Genomic DNA, 23,837 nt, shown 5'->3' on the forward strand with positions numbered 1-23,837 from the left:
TGTATATATACATACATATATATGTTTTCATATATTTATTGTTAAAAATGCCTTAAGAATTATTTATCAAGCATACCAATTTTGTCTCCTGATTTCTTATTACTCATTCATTTTTTCCTGTTTCATTTTTATTAATTTATATCTTCTCTTAAATATATATTCTTATGCCATTTTTATTACTCAGTATGAAGTTTAGTTTTTAACATTTTTTCTTGGTTCATAATAAAAGAAGTTAAGTCTTTGGCATTTCTTCAGAGTATAGCTTTGGTTACATTCCGTGAATTCTAATGGGTACAGTTCTGATGGCCCATAATTTCCAAATGGACTTTATTTGCTGTTTTATTTCCTATTTTAGCCTTGGATTTATTACAGAGAATGCTTGTTTTGTTTTTGTATTGTTGATTTGTAAGACTTAAAAACAATTCTAATTAATTTCTGATTTCATTGTATTACTTTCTTTTACTTTGTGAGACAAATTGGGATTTTCTTATGTTGACCAATGCACAAAAATCTTTAAGTGTTGTGGGCCTTGTGTAAATAAAAATATATTATTTTTTCTAAGGTGTAACTTTCAATATATTAACCCTCTTAAAGATATTATTTGAGTTGTATAATTTCTTGCTTGTCTTCTGCTTATCAATCTCTCAAAACTAAGAGCTATGTATTAATTTCATAGTTTTCTATACCTCAATCCTTAATTTCATAGTGGATTCTTACATCTTGATCCCTTCCATTTTTAGTATGAATAGGTTTGTGTATATGCATTGTTACTTATTTCACACATGAAGTGTTAGAAATTTTTACGTCACTTGGGAATAGTAGCAATTAGAAATATATATTGATACTTTTTGTCCAGAAAAATACTTTTCACCTAAGTTCTATAAAATCTTATATTAATTCTGTGATCCTGCATAGCATGTTTGAGAACCATCAGTGAAAGGTGGCTGGCCAGTTTCTTGGTGGTGTAGTGCCTAGGTCTTTGAAACAATGTTGGAAAGGAGAGGAGGGTTTAAATGTTTGCCTATTTTCAGGAATCACTGTTTTATGACATTATGCCTCTTTATTCCGTGTAAGACTGTCTCAGTCAGGATTTATTTGTCTAATGGTGTTGGAGGGTCATCTAATATCTGTGAAAATATTCTCTCTCTTAGTTTTCAATCCTATTTTAAATTTTCATCCTTTTTTATTTGTATATGATTTAATGATGAATTGGGAGAATATGTATCAGAGTCTGCTAGCTATATGCCATTTTATATTTACAAAACCCCATGCATATGATTTTTATATCTATAAATATAGTTGGCTGTTATCAGTTCCCTTAAATTGGGTAGGGCTGACATTCTCGGTTTTAAAATAAATTGATTGAACAGATCTGCTATAATAGATATAACATCTTTTATAATATAATGTCTTTATCTTTAGATAGCTGCTGAATAATTTCAATCACATTTTACAAAATTTGAACACATCTAAAACTCAAGATAGACATCATGTTCTCTAGCAGGGGAATAATTATTGTACACAATTATATTCCATATCACATTAAATCTTTATATATCATACAGAGAATACAAAGGAAGATAAAGGATGGGAAGAGTACATGAAGGTCATTAGAATTTAGAAATCTAGGAGTATAGGTTTTGTCATCTTAGCTTATCTAGTTACAATTCTTGTATGTTGTGAGAGGACATTTGCTTTTTTTTTTTTTCAAGATTTTATTTATTTATTCGACAGATAGAGACATAATGAGAGAGGGAACAGAAGCAGGGGGAGTGGGAGAGGGAGAAGCAGGCTTCCCACTGAGCAGGGAGCCCTATGTGGGGCTGGATCCCAGGACCCTGGATCATGACCTGAGCCAAAGGCAGGCGCTTAGCGACTGAGCCACCCAGGCGCCCACATTATTTGTTTTTTAAATGCTAAATTATTTAGGCAAGCTCCAAGGCTAACTCTTTTAATCATTCCTTAGGCACTGAAGTCCGTGTTTATGAAATAAAACTCTTAAAGATGCATGTTGTTCTAAATGTTGAATACGATTCCTTTAGCAGAATTATTTAATTTAATTTTGTGAACAAGCTATTTTTGTTTCTTTGCTTTGTTGATTTGTGCAATTATAAATCAGAGTCTATGTTAGACATGGTTGTTTAAATATTTTGAGTATCAGTCCCCACTTCTCCAAATACTAAAAGCAGACTTCTAAGAAAGACTAATAAATGGTAGGTAAATTGCAGTTCTCTGTAAAGGAAAACCTGAAGGACCACCTGTAGCCATAACTCATGTGCTATCCCCTATCAAAGGGTAATATTTGCCCAGGTTCAGCCCAGATTACAGTCTTCTGGGCAATAGGCAATTTGGGGAGATCAGACGTAAACATCATAGAATTGTATTGCAAAATGAATATGTATAGAGACCATCTGATCATCACTGTATGTTTTACTAATACATACCTATTAGATAGAATAGTAGATGATGGGTAATGGTTTAGAATATTTTATGAGGTCACAATTAGATACTGATTATTAAAGCCTGTTGCCTCATACCAAATAGTTCAGTGCCTTGGTAAGGTTCATTCTAGTACCAGGTTCAAACATGGCAAAGATTATAAGTTCAGTGGATAAGAAGAGAGGGTGTGAATCAGTTTATTAAATTCTGCAATTGATTAGCTCATAGTATTGGAAATTAGTTCATATTTGTTTGTACTTGTATTAAAGAACAGCTTGTTATTTTGCTTGATTGATCTGCAAGTATGTCACTTTAAGATTCCATTAAAGCTTCAACATGTTGCTCTTTCTATTTAATTTTAAAATTTTCATTATCTAACTGATGTTTAAGTACAAATAAAACATGATCCTTCAATCTTCTGTAAATTATTTGTGCTACTAGAAATTTTTAACTATTTAATTTTGTATTCTTTCTGCATACTATGTTATCTCTGATGGTGTTCTTTCGTTCAGATGAAAGGAAAACATTCCTATTATAGATCTGTCATTTTTAGATGTTTGTCATAAGAGTTGGAAATGAACATTATCATTCTTGTGAAACACCAAACAGCATATCTCTTCGGGCATTAATTCATTTTTTTTTATTTCAGTGCATTTATTTGAAAGTATACATAGGCCACTGATCAATCAGGCCTTATGTGTAAAATTGAAAAAAAGTTTTTAATTTGCTTAATAATATTGCTTTTTTTCATCAGAAATATGCTATTATAGGGTATTTAGTCTTGCAATCCATAAATTACCATGCCTTTCCTTAGGGTAGTCACAAAAGTAAGTACATTATAATTTCTTACACAAATTCTACTTGACAGAATGAGTGAAGAAAGAGTTTTATTTTTTCCCCAAAAATGCAAATATATGAGAATGGAAGGCAACATACCTTCCTTCCTCTTTTTTTTTTTTTTTTGAACAGGCAGAGAAAGGACATAATCAATTTTTAAAATTTATTTCCCAAACCTATTAATTAGTGGCGCCTGGATGGCTCAGTCGTTAAGCATCTGCCTTCGGCTCAGGTCATGATCCCAGGGTCCTGGGATCAAGCCCCGCATTGGGCTCCCTGCTCAGTGGGAAGCCTGCTTCTCCCTCTCCCACTCCCCCTGCTTGGGTTCCCTCTCTCGCTGTCTCTCTCTCTCTGTCAAATAAATAAATAAAAATCTTTAAAATAACAATTCGTATCCTAACAAATGTTAAAAAAAATTAATTAATATACTGTTAACTTCCATAAGAATAGCTGCCATCTGTCTGTGTCTGATGCAACTGCCCTATTGAGTTGGAGGGAAATGGATATCCTAGTCAATGTGAAGCAATAACTATTAAAATAGTCTTCCAACTTAATTGTAGTAGCATAGATATGTGATAGTCACTGAGTATTTATCATGACCCTAAAAGGCATTGATAGAGGTTTTAAATTTATTTTTTTAAAAATGCAGCCCCTCCTTTGAGGAAGTATATGGATGCAGCTGACAGTCTTTATTTTTGGAGTGCTTCTCTTATGTTACACTCCTGATTTGAAAACCTCTTTGATTTCCTTTCCCCACCTGAAAACAGTCAAATTCCTAACCTCTTTATGATCTCATTTTAGACCTTCTGTCTGGATTAAAATCCTGTTAATCCCCATTATACTTTTCTTTCTTTCTTTCTTTTTTTTTTTTTTTAGCAAGATCCCATTGGTCCACAACTGTACAGGAACATCACGTTTTTCTTCACTCACTGGGTCTTTGTTCATCATTTCCTGTCTATGCAGTCTATACTTTGCCTTATTTCCTCTACCTGGAAATCACCCTCATTTAAGATCCATTGAAACTTCATCTTCAATTCTGCAATTTGATGGTGCCTTCTTATGTATTCCCAAGGTTTGCACACTCTGTCTTTCTCCTCATTTGTATTACATGACCCTCTTTAAAAATATTTTTTGTTTACATACTATTGTCCACATTTGAATTTGAATTCCTTGGAGTAAAAACATTTATCTTTTATATTTAGGAGTCTAGTAAATTGTCTGACACATAGAAGTTTCTCAAAAATAAATTGTAAAAGTAAAGGTGGTTTGAAGAACACATTAAATCTTGCAAATAACCCACTGAACAGAAACCAATTCTGGAACTTATTATAATTCTACTTGGCATCCTGATTCATTGAGCATTTTTGTTTTTAACCTGTGTTTTCTTAGTCTGTCTGCAAAGATTCTATGCCTAGATATTCTATTAATAAACATGTCATTAACTTCTGTTTGTGCTTGGGTGAGCTTGGGTTATAGTAATTAAATTCACTGATTGCAAGATTGTTCTTTATTAACTGTTAAAAACAATAAAGGAAAAGTGAGTTTATCAGCATAAAGAAAAAAATCCCTGAAAATTTGTTAACTTTCAAGCATTTGTATTTAATCAAATAAAAATAATTTCAAAATTAGAGTTATACTTAGTGTCGAAATCATTTTGTGGATGTCTAAAACACGTGTTTCTATTTAATATACTAACAATTATAAATTTCAGCAAATTTGATCATAATTACTAATGCTCTGGTTTTCGGCAATGTTCTTGACCTTGAGAAAGAGTAAAAGATTCCTAAAAGGTAAACTATACATATATATATTTCTCCCTCCCTCCCTCCCTCTCTCTCTCTCCATAAATATATATATATATATATATATATATATATGTTTTAAGAAAGTCCTCAAACTCTAGACCAATCTTGAATCCACGGGCACCCCTTTGTTTAGCTCTAAGAGAGAGACTCCCTTCAGATAGATAACTAACCTTGCAGATGTATATGAATGATTTCATGATCTAATATTGTACAAGCCTCCTTAAAGGGTCAGGCCACCTAAGTGTGTTAGAGAAGAAAAAAGAATAACTGAAATTACCAGAAATATTACCATTGAACTGTAAAAACAATTCAAGTAAACTGCCCAAGAAATTACCTATTACTAACTGAGGTGCTTGGTTCTGCAGTGGCCCCAAACCCTGACTTAATGTCTCAAAAATTATCCACTTCCTGCATATAGATGACAGAATTTGTTTCTTAACCTGTGTGTGTGTTTAGACATAGTCTAACCCTTCAGTAAGACTCAAACCAGTCAAATAAATGCAGCTGAACTTTTACTTTAGTATACTATGGTCTAATGGTAATACAGCAACACATATGATTTGTATTAGACAAATGTTCTAAGACTGAGTTAGCAGTGATGTAAAAACAAAACACCTACTTTGAAATATTTAAATAAAAAGAATCACTGGCGAAAGATTTATGCGATCTGAAGAGAAACCAGAGTATGCCTGGTGGTGGGTATTGAGGAGGGCACATTCTGCATGGAGCACTGGGTGTTATGCACAAACAATGAATCACGGAACACTTCATCTAAAACTAATGATGTAATGTATGGGGATTAACATAAGAATAAAAAAAAGAATCACTGGCATATATTAAACAATCAATACATTCAAGCTATTATTAAAGATTGTTATATTAACCAAAATAGTGTTAGTAAAAATTTTTAGGTGAATAAACTTAGTTTTTTTCATACCAATCCCCCAAAGTCTTCTTAGTCCACATTCATTCAGATTTCAATCTGCACTCAAGTTCGTTTTTATTTTCTCACTGCCTAGAGCTTCTCCCCAAAGAGGAAACTCCATTCAAAGTCTTCTTCTCAGGATGTTGTCAAACTCTGCTCTATACTTGTCTGTCTTCCACATAACTTTAAAAATGTCATATGCAGTCTTTTAGATTTTCATCTAATAGGAAGAACTCACTTATTACACATAAATTGTTAGACAATATATATGCATTGTAACTTAGAAACTCATGGCATTTAAACCCAATAACTTGAAATTATAGATTAGGTAGAAAAATATTTAGGGGCAATGGAAAAACAAGTTTTATTATTGGTCAGTTAATATTAATTAGTTTGTCTATTAAGTAAAGTACATTCTAAGCAAATAATGGGAGAATAAAATTTTAAAACCTGATCTGTAAAGTGATACATATCATAGTTATTTGTATTAAAATTACAGTAGGATAAAATGCATTTTGCCATGTTGTTTTATGTCTAAAAATGTACCAGTCAATATATCATATGATGATTTTAAACTCCTTTTAAATTTATCATGTAATCGTTCTGTTCCTTTCTGGATCAAGACCTCTCTGGAATCTGTGTCAAGTTTTATTTTCTAATGCATTCAAGTAGAATGGAAAGTTAATCACATGTCCTAATGTATCTTTTAAAAAATATTTCTAGGGATATTTTTGTGTTCAAAAATTCATTGTTTTTTGCACTGGGTGTTAAAAAAGTTCATTGCTTTTTATGATAATATATATTTCATTTTTTCTTTTTTTGTTTTTTTATTTACTTCCTAAAGTCTCAAAAATCTCATGTAGGGCATTCCATTTATAAACCAATGCCTTGTAGGAAATCAAATGAGAAATAAAGGTTTCTCTTATTCTGTCACAGTTGGAATAAAGATTTGCCAAATCATATTGGAAAAAAGCACCAGTGACTTCAAATTAGTGAGAATCATTTATGGCCGTTCATAACATGCTTCCCCCATCCATTACCTTCTTTTTATTGAAATCACTAATTCAAACTCAGGAAAAGTGTAGCTATCCATTGACCTGAAAATATAAAACATTTGATTTGAAATTTTAGAACATTTTTCATTATCTTCATACAGCTGATTAGAAATTACAGATGTACACTAGTTTTAGGTCATAAAAATTACAACCGAAGTTTAAAGCAATCCAGGATTACTAAGAGAACTGGTGCATCTCATGTTTGTTGTCAGTTCCCAAAATAAGTAGAAGGAGAAAACAACCTCTACCCTCTTCCTTTACTAATCTGTAGTATCCTAAAATAAGTTAAATTGGAGCAGCTGCCCTCATGCCTTGGATAAATAAACTTTTTAGAAAAGGGGTTTTCCATTTTATGTATCACCGAAGAAAACTGACAAAGGGATGCCTGAGACAAATACCACACACTTAAAAAAATTTTTTTTTTCACAATCTTAAATTAAAAAGCAAAGAATAGGGGTGCCTGGGTGGCTTAGTTGGTTATGTGTCTGACTCTAAGTTTCTGCTCAGGTCGTGATCTCAGGGTCATAAGATGGAGCAAGCCCTGTGTTGGGCTCTGTCTGTGCTCAGAGCCCCCATGCTCTCCCTCTCTCTTGCTTTCTCAAATAAATAAATCTTAAAAAAAAAAAAAAAAAAAGCAAAGAACATGGATGGAGAAACAGGGTACCTCTTAGTGCATGAGTAGACCTGGGATGGTAGACTCTTAACCTAGAGGATGAGCAGGCTCCGACAGCTATAGAACTTTTCTTGCAATATTTTAATTTTATCAAACCTTTATATTTGGGTACATAGGCAAAGGCAGAGTTCATCTACTTTATTCTGCTTAGTTCTTTGATGTGCAAACAGGAGAGGGAAACTATTGGATTGCCTTGCTAAAGCCAGATAATGCTCATGGTTAAGAAAGCACGTTCTGACCAGATTGTTGCATTTATATCTCAGCTCTGCCTTATTCTAGATTTGTGATCCCAGGCAGGTTACCTTACTTCTTTGAGCCTAAATTTTCTCTTTTGTAAAATGGAAATACTATTCAGAATTATTACAGAATTAAGACAATTAAATGAGCTAACGTATCAGTTTAGAGCAGAGCTTGTCAGAGGGAATGTGCTCAATAATTTTAGTTAATATTCATGTTGCTTTTTTTTCTGAAAAGTGTCAATAAGTAGGGGATGACTGAGTACTTTTGGTGGGAGAACCGGGATTCTCTAGGCAGGAAGTGGATAGAGGGGTGGCAGATACATTGTATTTCCATTTACGTTGTATCTGAAAAATCTTACATCAATTCAAGTCCTTATCAGATGTGGCAGTTTTAGATGTGTTAGGTGAATCATTGGCATCTGGATGCAGAGTTCAACTGTGAAGAGAAAAGAAGAGAAAAACCTGCATAAGAACTATTGCAGTCTATCTTTCTGTTTTTGTCACTCTGGTGCTTGCTTGTGCCCTCTCTCTCTCTCTCTCTCTCTCTCTCATACACACACACACACACACACTCACACACACGCAGATGCTTCTAAAACAGCCATATATAGCAAATTTTGAGCATCAGGATGTTGGGGAGTGATGCTAAATGGCTCATATGCATCACTCTTTTTGTGAAGTGTGAGCATTTATGCCTGCACTTTTTTTTTTTTTTTTTACCCCCCAATGCTGTCAGTGCTTAATTTGCCGGCTTTATTAATAGTGGCAGTATGATGTAGACAGAAAGCGATCTATCTAGGAATTGAAATGATACATTACTTGATTTTCTTGAGACTGTTTGCCTTCACAATGGTGAATTGAATGAGTGTCCAGTGAGTAGCCAGACATTAACCCTGGGTGAGGTGGCTGCTAATTTTTCATGGGCTGTGTGCATGCTTGTGTGCTCTCTCTCTTTTGCATTTACTAACATATAAAAATTGAAGGAATAAACTATTTTTTTGGGAAAATAGGACAAGAATTAGCACAAAGCATCTCTCAAGAAGAGTGAACACCTTCTGAATCACCTGAAAATAATCTGCCACCAGCGGTGGTGTTGGACGTGTTCTGCAAGAGCATGGTCTCTGTTCTCTTCTGTGGTTCCTTATACTTGACAGTTTCCTCTTTAAAGCAGAAACCCACAAACATTAACTTTACTGATTAGGCAGGATTTGCTGAGGTTGATAATCAGAGGCAATGTAGTTTAAAGAAAAGCACATAGGCTGAAGCAGAACCCGTCTCTCCCTTACTACAAATTCCAATGTTGTCAGCGCTGATCAAGCACTCTAGCTCTGGGAAGTTCGTTTTCCTCATCTTCACCATCATATGCCAAATTAAGCCAGGAATAAGGGTGAAATGAGATCCAAGATGAGAAAACCTGTGTCATTTGTTAAGTATTATTTAAAATATTTTTGTTTTGTTCCCTAGACATTTAGTTTTTTCCGAGTTCTTTATTTTCAATTTACAGGTGGTTTACAGCCTTTGTGAGAAGATGAAGTGTGCAATCATTCTGAAGGGATCTGAGGATCCATGGGCATGAGAGAGAGAGAGAGGGCAGGAAATCGCAGGAAGGCATGGCAGGAATCCTCCTCTAACCCTGAGACCCATTGTGGCTCAGGATGACTCACAGGGCAATAATACACAGCATACTTCCTGCAGGTCAGGCCACGTTCACAGTCAAAGTCACCTCCTGTTAGTTAGCTTTGTTTAGAAGTCTGCAGAGATTAGTACCCTGCTAAGGTGCACATTCTCTAGTAAACTCTGAGGACTTGCTTTTTGAAACCTCCAGAGCTTTTACAAAGTGTACTGCCTATTTGATCTTTTTTTTTTTGTCAGATATATGTTGTTAACAGAAAAATATTCATTTCTGGAGTATCTCACTTCTTACACTTTTTTATGATGGATATTAGCCCATTAAAAGATTCTCACACTTCCATATATATGTAAACATATATTGACATTAATGAAAAGGTCAACTAGGAAACTCCACTGCTTAAGAGACAGAATAGTCCTCATATAAAAATAAAATTGGAATTGCATAAAAATACTTCACTAAGGAGAGTGATTAAGACTAGCTTTTTTTTTTTTCTTTCTAGAAAAGGTACAAATTGAACTCATATGTGGCAATTATAGCAGAAATCATCTTCACATCAGAGACTACTTACAGGTTTTTAGAAGTAAATGCCTCTGAAATGACATGAACAAACAGAAGTTCGTTTTCTCTGATCGAACATCTTGGAAACCCAGATTGTTTTCCAGGAAAGGAATTAGTGTGTATATACCATGTGTATATGTAGAGACAAATACCTCTCAGTCAATGGGCTTTAGCTGAAAGTGTGAAAGTTGCTCATGACTGAACTAAGTGCTTGCAGAAGCAGTTTCTTTCCTTAAGGAAACCAGAAAAGAAAAGAAAATGTTTAAAATAGTAACTGCAGATATAGAACACTCTATGTTTAGATACCTAAAGTTTTGTAAATAACCCTTAAGAACCCTAATGACTTTTTTAGAGAGAGAGAAAGCTCACATGAGGGGGGACAGAAGGAGAGGGAGAGAGAATTCTAAGCAGGCTCCACACACAGCATGGAGCCCAATGCGGGGCTCAACACAGGGCTCTATCTCAGGACCCTGAGATCATGACCTGGGCCCAAATCAAAAGTTGGACACTTAACTGATTGAACCACCCAGGTGCCTCTAGAACCCAAATAATTTAAAGAAATGGAGGAGTAAGGCACATATATTGGTTATCGTACTTCATCCTTGAAATTTTGAAAGCTGAGCTGTCTTGAATGATAAATCATATTTGCATAGAGGTAAAGATAAATTTGCACTTAAAATAACATTTTTATGTCAAATTACATTGTGTATTAACAATGAAAAAAAAAAAGATGACTTTCCATGAGTTAAGTCTGAACTTGTGTGTTTCCATTATCTCCATGAAAGTCATGATCAATTTTGATACTATGTGAGATAGAAAAGAAAATAGAGGCCAAGACAAATATTTAGGAGGCAGCAAGCAATAGCAGGAAGAGCAGTAATTTTTAAGACTGCCAACACTGGATTTTAGCTTAATTCATTTTGCAATTTAGAATCTGTGCTACCTGGAAGAAGATACTGAACATCTTTGAGCCCAGTTCCCTCATTCTTAAGATAGAATTAACAATACCTGCCTCATGTGGCTGTTGAAAGCATAAATACATTTCCAGTGCTGTATGACACAGATCTCCATCTCAAAATAAATCAATTTTTAAAAAGTAAGATAAAGGGAACATAATATTTTCTTTTGTACTTACGGAAGAATTTAAAATAAAGGTTCGACACTACAGAATAGGGCCATTACCCTACCAAATCCCCTCTTAGGACTTCTTTAGTCAGGATGACAGCAATCCTTATTCAGAAATTCATTGTTTTTGCTATGGTAATGTTATCCAGTAATCACCCAAAATATTTGATATATCTCAGTAAATACTTTATTTTCTGTGGTGGTTCTTGATTTTTTAAAAACTGCTTTCCTGGGTCCTCAGTGGATCTTCTTCTTGAATTGCACATAATGCTAATGATCTCACCATGTGGTCTACACTAATATGGTCTACCCTCTACCTTCCTCTCTGTCTCTCTGTCTTTTGTTCTCTTACTCCTGTCCCTCCATCCTTTTACAATTTTCTAGAGAAGGACATTGGAAAGCTCTGATGGAAGTTAATGTTTCTCAGTCTTTTATCACATTTATGTGATAAAAACCATATACACATGCACAGAAACACATACACACATATACCTATCGCTTCAGAATTAATTATTCCACACATACCTGCATTTATTGTTACTTTTTAAAGTAGCATTTTTGGAAGAGAAATTAATAACATACTCTTAAGGCAAGAGAAAGAGAATCATCTGTAATCTTACCCCTTAAAGAAAACCACCATTCACTTATTTTTATGGTGAAAGATCCTACAGTAAATTTTTCACTTAAAATACTCATTTTCGAAAGCTCGGACTATTACTGTAAATAATGTTTGTAACTGGCTTTAGCATAGCAGTTGTTCCATGCCATTTAATATTCTATTGCAACATTATTTTTAAATTGTATTATTTACTATTACAAAGATTTTTCAAAAGGAATTCAGCTTTGTTTTACAATTCGTATTTTCTACTCTTCTCATTGTCTTCTAAAATTTTTTTAAATGATCATTTTGTTTTTTTTTTCTTTTTTGATGTAAGAGTTATTAAAGAAAATATTTTTGCCTACTTTTAAATTTCTAAATTTTGGGGTTTTTTGTTGTTTGTTTTACTACTAAAGTTAATTTGTGACTTGTTGCATTATGCTCAGGGAATTTGACCTATATATTTACTGGTTTTGAATTTTTTAATTTTCACTTAGAATATGATCACCTTTTAGAAATATTCTATGAGCACACAAGAAAGGTACATCCTTTGTATTGTAAATATGTCAATACATATTTCTGAAATAAAGCCTCTTAATTACATTACCCCATTTCTTGATCATCTTTATGTTTCTACAAGTTTAATATGTCTGGGAATTAGACATACTACAATTTTGTTTCCCCAAAAGTGGGAAAATTAACTTATATTAAAGGTAATAAATTTGTGAGGTTCACACATATCCATCCAGTGTTTCTTCTCAGTGAAAAAATGGAATATTAGCTTAATGGAGCTGAGATAACTATTTTATTTATTTTTTTATTATTTATTTTTTTAAAAGATTTTATTTATTTATTTGACAGAGAGAATGAGAGAGAGAGCACATGAGAGGGGGGAGGGTCAGAGGGAGAAGCAGACTCCCTGCCGAGCAGGGAGACCGATGCGGGACTCGATCCAGGGACTCCAGGATCATGACCTGAGCTGAAGGCAGTCGCTTAACCAACTGAGCCACCCAGGCGCCCCGAGATAACTATTTTAGATGGAAAGAGGTAATTTATTCTCATCATATAACAATAGTAATCATATTCCAAATAAATGAACATATGGAAATAAATGAGATTACTAAAGAACCAGAGAATATAAGAGTATATGTTTATGCTAACTGCCCAGAAGGGCACTGGGGGCTTAGGAGAGACTGAACAACAAAAAGGAAGGGAATTATTTTGCATGCAGACTCCATGAATGAGTTCAGGTAGTTATTGAGACTTCTTTTTACATCTATAAGCAAAGCATTCTGGGCATCTTTTTCCCCTGAGAAAATATTCCATTGAATTTTTTCCCCTGAGACTCTAATTCTTTTATTAAATTTTCCAATGTGTCTGTGTTAGAAAAGGTCGGTACTGATCAATAGGGAAATATAAAAGTTTATTTTGTGTGTGTGATAAGACCTTAAAATCGTAAGAAAAGAGATAATATGTGGGTTGCTCTGATGAAAAGTAATTATTTTATTAAATAGGAAATGTAGACCTGCAAACAAAGCAATCAAAAATAAAATGTCATATACTTTGAATAAAAAAAGGCAAAGAATATGAAAGGCAATCTGAGAAAGAAATATAAAGTGCCAATTATGAAGAAACGCCAAATTCACACATAAATAAAAGACATGCAAATTACCCTAAAAATCAGTTACCTTTTTTCCTTGTCAGATTAGTAAATATTTTAAAAATTATTAACTCTAGTGTTGCCAGAGAATGGGTAAACTTTTCCAGAAGACAATTATGAAATATGTGTTAAAAGACTTTACAACATGCATATCATTTAACCTAAAAAACACTGAGAAATTGGACTAAAGAAAAGACATTAGCTTATTTTTGCTTTGTATGCATAAAAAATTCTACAAAGAGAGGAAAAAAATTCTATATGAGATAACTGTATATTTCTTAAATACTATGTGTCCGTTCATAATAAATGATACATTTGTGAAAAATAGTTGGAGCATTGCTCATTGTGATAGTAACGTGTGATACTTAGCAATAAATAGCTGGGTAGCAAAATGATGCAGGCTATCTGTATGACTGAAGGTTTGAAGTTGTTTTTTTGTTTTTTTTTTTTCTGGTAAGATTAATGTGCTCCCCAAATTAAGCTAAATCAATTGCTTATGAATGAACTGAGTTGTAAAGCCAACACCACCTGTGCTCCTTGGTAGGTGTGAATTAGAGTTGCTTCCTCTGCAATGCACAGTTGGTGGTATTAGAGAAAGAACAATTTTCCTTTCTATTACATATTTAGAAGAAAACGTTTTCCCATCAGAGTACATCCTCTTTCTTGGTCGCAAATTTTTCTTGATGTTCATATGTCTGCGTTTCACACAATCAGTTGTTTGCAATGTACTTAACCTTCCCTTTCCCCAACTTTCAACTGCCCAAAATGGAATATGGACTTCCAGATATCAGCTGGATGAACAAAGATTTATGTTATCATGCTGTGACGCTGCCTGGCAGCCAACAATTACGTGGTGAAAGCCTTAACTATGTTCATATCACAAAGGAAGGTGTTGAATATTTGAAAATTTCATCATCTTGTGCCTTTACTGTTTTATAAGGCGTGCAATTTGAAAGAATTGCTGATTGCTAGACACAACATAGCTGAATCAAAGGTGATCCTTGCTACATCTGCAAAAAACAACTAATTGTGACCCTCAAACATATTGGATTTAAAGAGGTCAATGTGGGTCAATTATAAAGCAAAATGAAGAAAACCGAAGGATAACTAGGGCTTTATAATTTTCCTTTAATAATTTGGTACTAGAATTCCTGTAACATTTATTTGACTTGAATATTTTATAATCTTGGTTTAATTTCAGTAGTTTTTGGTCTAAACCAAAACTGTCATATTGATTCTGTTGCAACCTTCCTGATATTGTTGGAGGCCACCCCTGTTGAGAAGTTGCCAATGAAATAGGTTTCCATGACTATTTTATATACACAACGAATCATATGCATATTGGCAGTTTGCCTCTGTCAGAAAACCACGGATAAGGTTAAGTCAACAAAAGAAGAAATAAGATTGACAATTTATAAAAAGTCTTACCTATGTATACAAATAGCTGCAGCCCCAAACAAATACCTCCGAATCTATTCAGGGTCTTTTTCTTCTGTTTTTTCAGCTGCTATCTCTTTCCTTTGCTCTCTTCTTCCCTCTCTCCCTCCCTTCCTCTATTAGCCTATCCCTCCACATACTAATTTTTATTTTTTTTTAAGATTTTATTTATTTATTTATTTGAGACAGAGAGAGAGACAGAGAGCATGAGAGGGAGGAGGGTCAGAGGGAGAAGCAGACTCCCCGCCGAGCAGGGAGCCCGATGCGGGACTCGATCCCGGGACTCCAGGATCATGACCTGAGCCGAAGGCAGTCGCCCAACCAACTGAGCCACCCAGGCGCCCCACATACTAATTTTTAAAGTAATTTTCTTTTCAGTATTTTCTCTGAAAATTAAAACACATACACATGAACACTTTAAATGTGAATCCTGTAGTTGATTTTTTTTTTTCCTGCATCACTGACCCAGAAATAACAAAAAGTCATGTTTGTGTTTCAGTGTAATACCAATGAGAGATGATAACAAAACAAGGACAAAGCAGACAGATCCACCTGGCTCACGATCTAAGTGAACAGAGGTGACAGTGACCACTTTCTAAATTGCCAGGACTAATTGAATAAATGGTTACCTGTGAGAATGACGTACACGCAGGCTTGGCTTGACTGTTGCAGTGTTTAGAATTCCACCTGCCAAATAAAGTGGGGAAATGCACAATAGAAGAAAATCTCTTTTTCATTTCTTTATTAGTGTCACATACACTGGCGCCGATAAAGCTGTCAGGCAGATGTTTCAGATTAAATACCCCTGGCATTAACTTTATTGAAAATCAACACAAATCATGGTCAACTATCAGTTCTTACTCCCCAAAGAAACAATTAAGTCAAAGTAACAGCTCAGAAAGCCTCATGAGGCGAAAACCAAAGCTCAAGGTCTGTGAGTGGAAGGTGTTCTGTGTCCCAGTTGTCAAGCTGCAGTTGGGTCAGTGGTCCTTTCTTTATTTGATTTTACTTGTACATCAGTCCCACTCATTTCTAGAAAGAAAAAAAAAAGGGGGGGGCTAATAGGGCTATCAGATGAGCACTGTGCATAAAATCAATCCCATTCGCCTGAAGGGAAAGCAAAACTCCTGTGTCTGAGTGACATTAATTTATTGTGTGTATGTCTTTGATTTTACATGCTCTATTATTATAACGATAATCGTATTTTTCTAAAACTACCTCCTTATGGAGTATATGATAAATACTTGTTTCAAATACTTAGAAGAGTGATTAATATTTATTACATAATGTTTATTCATTATTTTAATAGTATAACATTTAGCCATTTTCGAGTTGCTTTTACATTTATTATCCACCTTGATTCCCCCAACAATCCAAAAAGTGGGAAGGGGAGATATGCTTATATGTATGTAATAGTCTCAAAACCTGAGTTTCAAAGTCTTAGCGACTTGATAATGGGGGTGGACTGTATGTGTGTGAGCGTGTGTGTGTGCGTGTAGCCTGATAAGAGGAAGAGTCCACATTTTCCGACTCTAAATCCTCAATCCATTATCCCTCCAGGCTTCTTTCTGGTTTAATCACTGCCTTTATCTATTTAACATTTTAATTTAGGAATAATAATAAATCTTCATATCACAATTAGTTTAATAACAATGGGCTGTGAGCTTGACTGTCACCAAAAGATGATTTATTCAGTTTAGAATTAGATATACCTGAAACTCACCTGTTGTTGAATTAACTCATTTATTCCTTCCTTTATTTCTTTCATCAACCATTTGGTTATCCACCAACTTCATCTTGAACAATACTGAGGTGGATAGGAACCCACACACTCTTCCTGGTTTCATATCTTGGCACTGACAATTACCACTGAGAAAATTCAGCAAGTGATTGACTCCTTGTTGTAAGCTTTTTTATATGTAAAGTGGGTGCAGGAGTCCCTACAATACTAAATAGTTGGGAGAACTGAATGATGTACAAATATATTATCACTCTTGAGTACCTGCTCTATTGCAGGCATGGGTTAAATGCAGGAAATACATTAGTGAGGAAAATAAATCGGGCCATGGTTTTACAGAAGAGTCTATGTTTGGGAAGTTATGACAATAAAAAAAGAGCAAATGCAGTCAAATCTCATTGTTCACAATAGTTATGTTTTCTAACGTCACCGTGAACTCTGAATCAGCACACACTAAACTGCTGCTCCTAGGGGAAACACAGGGTGGGTTCTGGTCACAGCAGTTTCTATCAGCTGATCAATACATAACCTTGTTTTATGTGTGTTTCTGGGTAAAGACACCTTATTTAATATATGCTGTTGATTCACTGACATTGAACTCACTGCCAACAGCACTATAACTCATTCCTGAACAAAGCTCATCTAACACACACATTTTCTCTGTACGGCGCATCATAGCTTTCTTGCGCTTAGGACCGCTGGACAGTACTTTAGCAGTACACTTGGGACAATTTTAAACAGAAAAATCACCAACAAAAGGCACAAAAAATGTGAAAAATGTGGCACAAAATAGACCGCAGAAAAGATACTTGTTGGTACTATGATAGCCGAAACAAGAAGGCAGAGAGTTCAACCTCAGATGAGAACGTGCTCCCTGGGTGACAAATTTTTCGCAGCTGTGCACATGCCTTGAATGACCCTGAAAACACAGCAAGTGTTAAGTGTGAGGTTACAAATAAACTTTAGTGATAGGGCAAATTTGTGAATAGAGAATTTGTGAATAAGGAGGAAAGACTGTGTGTGTGTGTGTGTGTGTGTGTGTGTCTGTCTGTCTGTCTAAGACATACCAGGTGGTAAAAAAAGTATTGTGGAGTAAAATAAGTCAAGGTACAGGGGCTAGAGAATACTGCTGTTGATGGTGGTGAGTGTGTGTTGTGTGTCTAGGTAGTCAGCAAAGACCTCTCTGATGAACTGGCATTTGAACAAAGATCTTAAAGTTAGGGAAGAGGCCATGTGGGTATGTATCAGAAATGTCTCCCAGGCAAAGAAAAGCAAGTGCAAATGACTTGAGGCAGTATCATAAGCAATTTGTTTAAAGATAAGCAAGAAGACCTGGGAGCTGAAGTCAGATGAGGCTGTGGGAGATAGGGTCAGAGAAATTGCAAGGAGACAGCGTACATGAGGCATGAGAGAGAGCTGTAGGAAGTCAGGGGGTATTTAAGAAAGATGAGTGACACAATCTGACATATTTAAAGTGGATCACTCTGGCTTTTGTGGGGAAGAGCTGGGAGGGAATCAAGGATCCATGTAGGAGATGGTAATGGTAATAGTAATGGTAATACATTCCAGAACTTGTTACAGTAGTTTGGCTAGAGATGATAGTAGTTTGAACCAGAATGGTTGGGAGTGACCAGATTTTGGATATATTTGGAAAATAGATTTGATAGGATTTGCTGATTGCACATAAGCTATAGGAAAAGAGTTTATTGAAATTCCATGATGACTCTGAGCAACTGGAAGAATGGAGTTGCTTTCTACAAGAGGGTGGGAGGAATGTATGAAGGTGGCTTGTGAGGAAGGGACAACCAGGAACCTGGTTTTGTGCATGCCGAGTTTCAGATGGAGATTTAAAATGCAAGTGGGCATGTCAAGTCCAGAGCTGTTGTGTGAATTTAGAGTTTAGGGGAACAGTGTGGACTAGAGATGTATATCAGGAGTCAGCAACACATGGAGGGTATTTAAAGCCAAGAGACTGCAGGGGACCACTGAGCAAGAAGAATACAGAAAAGAGGTGCTAAGGCTGAGTCCTGCTCATTAAATTCCTAGGTCATTGTGGTCTTAATAAGTTTTATGCCCACTTTATTGGTAGTAATTGGGTCCTACAGAATTTCTCATGATTTCTGAAACAATTGACATGATCTTATAGCCTTGTCTATATAACGTAAATGGAAAAGAGAAGCTGTACATTAAAAAGTATCGGGTTCTATCTTAATGGCTCCAGAGTGAATTTTTTGTTCTATAATTGCAAAAGCAAAACCCTAAGACAAACCTATCATAAAACACCCGATGAAATGTTGATTCTGACCAAGGTTCACCCTAGGATGCTGGGGTGCATTTTTATGGACTGTCAATAACGAAAGGTTATGAACTATACCATAAATATTCTTACCTTACCTGATGCAACAGTCTTTGGATCTACCTAATGCTTGTTCAATGGACTCACCTTTCTGCTCTTTATAGCTTCATTAAATAGTGAACCAAATGCCTCTTGGTGTTATTCTAAAAATATATTATCATGCCTTCCTTTTCAAAAGGATTTCATGCTTTCAAACACTTGCTTTGTGTCATTTGGTCTGTGTTTTATGTAATTTTCAATATATTTGGCATCAACTTGGTGTGCCTTCCAAAATTCTCACGTCCATCCATCTGCTTGTCCATATGCCAAAAACCAAGATAAATAGCTCTTAATCCTTAGTTCTTAAGGGAATAGTTGGACTGCTTGGAATGAAATATTCTACCTAGCTATATGATATGTGATCACAAATGACACATACACCTTGCATGCCTAATGTTATGCATTTTAAAATGTGTTTGCCTGTGCCTCAACATATGTCTGTGTTTTTGTAGCAGTTCTGTGTCAGTTCTAAGGAACTGTGCCTAATTGGGCTAATACACATTGATCCCGAGTGACTGGCTTCTTACCCTATCTGACCCACCCCTGCCTTTCAAACGGTGTAATCTTACATTTCTAGGAATATACATTTATTGTGATTAGCTGTACTTTTATAAATAAAAAAACTTTACTCAATTATGGTATTAAACTAATCATCACTTTGAAATGGAGATAATTATATCAGCCTTATCAACCCTCAAGAGTTGTGTGAAAATGTCAGAAAGCGTATAAAGTGCAATAGAAAAAAAAAAGTTGTCCTTGAATGTGTATAAATTATAACACTGAATGTATTTATAGCAATATATGGATTCATATGTATGTTTTAAATATATGTGATATACATACATTAAAAAAAAATAATCATCTTCCTTTTCCAGAGTGAGATTCATATCTTTAGTTTGCTGCAATTCATCATCTCACTTTCTTAAAATCTTTTTATATATTCATCAAAATTAGGGTCTTTATTCTGGAATCAGATGGAAATGAAATAAAGTCTCTGGCTTTCTCATTTGCATAATTGCGAAATTTTGATTTATGTGTTAACCTGGCACTAATTTCCATCTATTTCTTGGCAGTGTCTTCACTGTTAGCAGCAAGCTTATTTTTTCAGTACATTAGCTCTCTATTACTAAAATTCAGTTTGAATTCTTTGTAGGATTTTTTTCCTGCCCCCTGACACATTCTCTCTCTCTCTCCATCAAACAGGCTTCTGTTTGAGGAGTTGATTAGTGGCCTTCTGTGAAATAAAGATGCTTCTGTGTGGGCTGTGGTTCCCCCACTGCCCCTGCTTTCAGAGGCAAACCCTCGCTGTTTCCTTTGCCCAGGCCGATTCTGTGGATTTTAGAGACCACCACTGCAGTTGAACTACTTTGCTCAAATGTAAATGATTAGGTAGGAATCAAGCTAACCTTGTTGCCTATTATTTTCTCCTTGCTCCTTTCTCTGTCCTTCCTGTTAAGAAAGCAGCTGAAGTTGAGCACTGAAGGACAGTTTCTGTGTTCCAGAAGGGCCGCACCATCTGCATGCACAGGGCACGATCTGACCCTCCTAAGTGAAGGTCTGCGTTCGTTTTCAATTTCAGTACACATGTGCAAAACCACACAACCTACTAGGTACTACTGAAAGCATTGAAATCTTGGGGGGGTTGCCATTTAGCAGATATTTTCAGTCATGTCCTCAGTGACAGAGTAGGTCTCTTGTGCTGCCCTCCCCACCCCCTCCCCCTCCCCCCACTCCCCTTCCTCCTCCCCCCTCTCCCCTCTCCTAGAGAGAGGGTCAGGATCTATTTGGATTTGGATCTTAGGGGTGTGGTCTGTGTGTGGGTAGACATCACATCCCAGGAGGATGCACATGCAGACATGCGTGGGAACACAGGGCCCAGCACCAGGATAAGAGCAGGAAGAGAGCCAGGGAGTATGTAAAGACTTCCAGATTCCTCCAGTCAGAATTTACATCCCCAAATCTGGGTAAAGAGTGCTGATGATATTCCCAGAGCTCTCTGCAGAGAGCCCTGTTCTGACATTCACCACACTGCATGGCAATGTAGACTCTAAGCCCAATGAGGACTTGGTACCCCAGAATATAACAGCTTTTCTGTGTTCGAAGAATAGATACCGTTTGTTCCAAAAATGTTTTAAGCATGCCTTGATTTCATAGCATATTGTAACAGAATGAACAGTTTGCCTGACTGTGGGCTTCCTGTGGACAAGGAATGTGTATTAAGCATATTTGCATCCTCAGTAAATGACTCTTAGTTCATATGTTTCCCAAGAGCATAACGTAGTATTGTACTCATAGTAAGAGTTAAAAACTTGTCAGATGAGGACACAAATAGAGGAACTGAAAAAGTCAGTGATACCCAAATGTGTAGCTAGATAACGTGGTTTTGATTAACGTTTTTTCCCTTGGTACTCTGATCTTTGGGTTTTATTCTCTGGAGAAGAAGCAGAGGAGAGTTATAAAACAAATTTACTAGAGTCACAGGCAAGGTATTCCATGATGGATATTTAGAGTATCATAGATATGTTGAAGAAAAAAAGGGAAAAGCTAATGAAATAAAAGCAAAACACAAAAGTAAATAAATAGAAACCATATGACAAGACTTTTTTTATCACTTGGCTGACATCGAATACTATATAAGTGCCTCTGATTGCAACTCAAAAGTAAACAGTAATGGGGGAAAAAAGACAAAACAATAAATAACCTCTGACATTTATTCAAAATATTTTTTCAGGGTTAACACCCATTGATTTTATAGCACACAAAATGTGTTTCTTTTCTAAAGGTCTTGTCATTTTCCCTACTATCCAAACTTAAGATCACTTTATTACTTTTTTTTTATTAAAGTATGTGGTTTTCAGAATAAAATGTCAATTTAAATTGTGTCTAAAATCACTGTTACATTATTTATATACTCAATCTCAGAATAACTAATAACCAAATTACCATGCTTGGGCCCAATTTCTTTGACATGCATCATTCTTAGAATATGTTCAAAGGATTCCCTTCTGTATGTTGGTGGTTAAGAATGCTAGTGCAAGTCTACATATTCACCCATGCAGTTGTGAATGTGTAAATGAATGTGTATTCTTAGGCCATCTGAAGTAGAATTTTATCCAGGCACCCAGACTCCTTACAGGAATATGCAAAATGACTAGGTGGCTTTAGTGCAGTCCCTGGTGGATAAGAATCTGGAACAGTAGGAGCATGGCTTTTGTCTTTCTTGGATGCCCACAAGATGGAGAGATCATTGTGGAACTGTCTGTGGAGGGGGCGAAGTCTTGCTGTTATGTGTCAGAATGGCCATTCCAAACTGAGGATACATGAGTAAAGAAACTTAATGTGCTGACCACCAGGTCCTGTGAAAAACTCAGAGCTCAGAGCTGTCTGCAAGATACATTTTTCAGCTGGAATGCCAGGGTGGCTCAGTTGGTTAAGCGTCTGCCTTGAGCTCAGGTCATGATCCCAGGATCCTGGGATGGAGCCCTGAGTCAGACTCCCTGTTCAGCTGGGTGTCTGCTTCTCCCTCTACCCACCCCCCCCCACTCAAGCTCCCTCTCTCTCTCTGTCAAATAAATAAATAAAATCTTTGAGGAAAAAAAAGATACATCATCCAGCCAAACAAACTCCACTTCCTCTCCTTATCCTCCCCCAAAACCAACAAAAAACCCAGAAAAAAAAAAAGTAAAACAGTCTTGTTTTATATAAAAAATGTTACCATGTAAAATATGACGCTTAGTTTCAGTTACGACAATAAATTAACACGCAGAAAGTGAAAGTTGCTATAGTACGGAAGCTTTTATCACAGCATCAAATATTTTATTGAAGACAGATTATTCCAGAAATGAAAGATTGGAAAAGGAACTTAGTTGTGTTGGTGTTTTACAGATCTGATTTAGTTGATTATTGACAAAGAGAAACAGTGATTAAGAGCATGATATTATCATCCAACTATTAATAATAATAATATAAAGTGGAGAGTTGCTTTACAACCTGAAATAGCTGATGGACTGGATTGTTTCATTAGTGAATCTAGTGCATTCCATCAGCAGCCTTCACTTCCTTGCATTAAGGCATCTCTCCCAGACCATTAACCTCACCTCTGAGGTTATAAAACTCAAAATACTTTAACTTATCTGCCAGATATTCTCATTATTATTTTTTCTTCCTGCTCAGTGGTAACCAAGACCAATTTAATTCCGACTCCTCTGAAGTAATTAATTTGGGGTCTTTTAAAAATCAGAATTCTGCAGAAGCAAGGTTTTTTTCACTTCCATCCAATTAAATTCACAAGCCTTTACTGTCCCCATATGCCCCTTTCTGATAAGCTTTGTTCAGAATTGAAACTCTGTGGAGAGCTGATCTGAATTTAATTCTATTGTTTCTAAGAAATGTATCCCATAGTTAAAGTCTTGTTGTTTTTCTCTAAAACAAAGACCTCCTCCTTACATAAAAAGAGTCATGGTTGCTTAGGGCCTGAGTTAGACAAGTTTTATGTTCTGTGAATGGATCATAATCGCTAAGCAAAATAGAGGCACAAAGGAAAAATAGTCTATATTGCATTTGAGAAGCCTGCTGTTTTTATCATTACCTTAGGTACCAGCTGCCCATATGTACTGTTCTGTGATACTAGTCTAATCGGGGCAGAGAGAAGGGACACAATATCCGTGAAAACCAGAGAAATTCTGCTAAAAACAATAAATCCAAACAGAAATCACAACAT

Source organism: Mirounga leonina, unplaced genomic scaffold (assembly GCF_011800145.1).
Source record: "Mirounga leonina isolate KUSES-001 unplaced genomic scaffold, KU_Mleo_1.0 Mir_125, whole genome shotgun sequence".
In the NCBI taxonomy this organism is placed as follows: Eukaryota; Metazoa; Chordata; class Mammalia; order Carnivora; family Phocidae; genus Mirounga; species Mirounga leonina.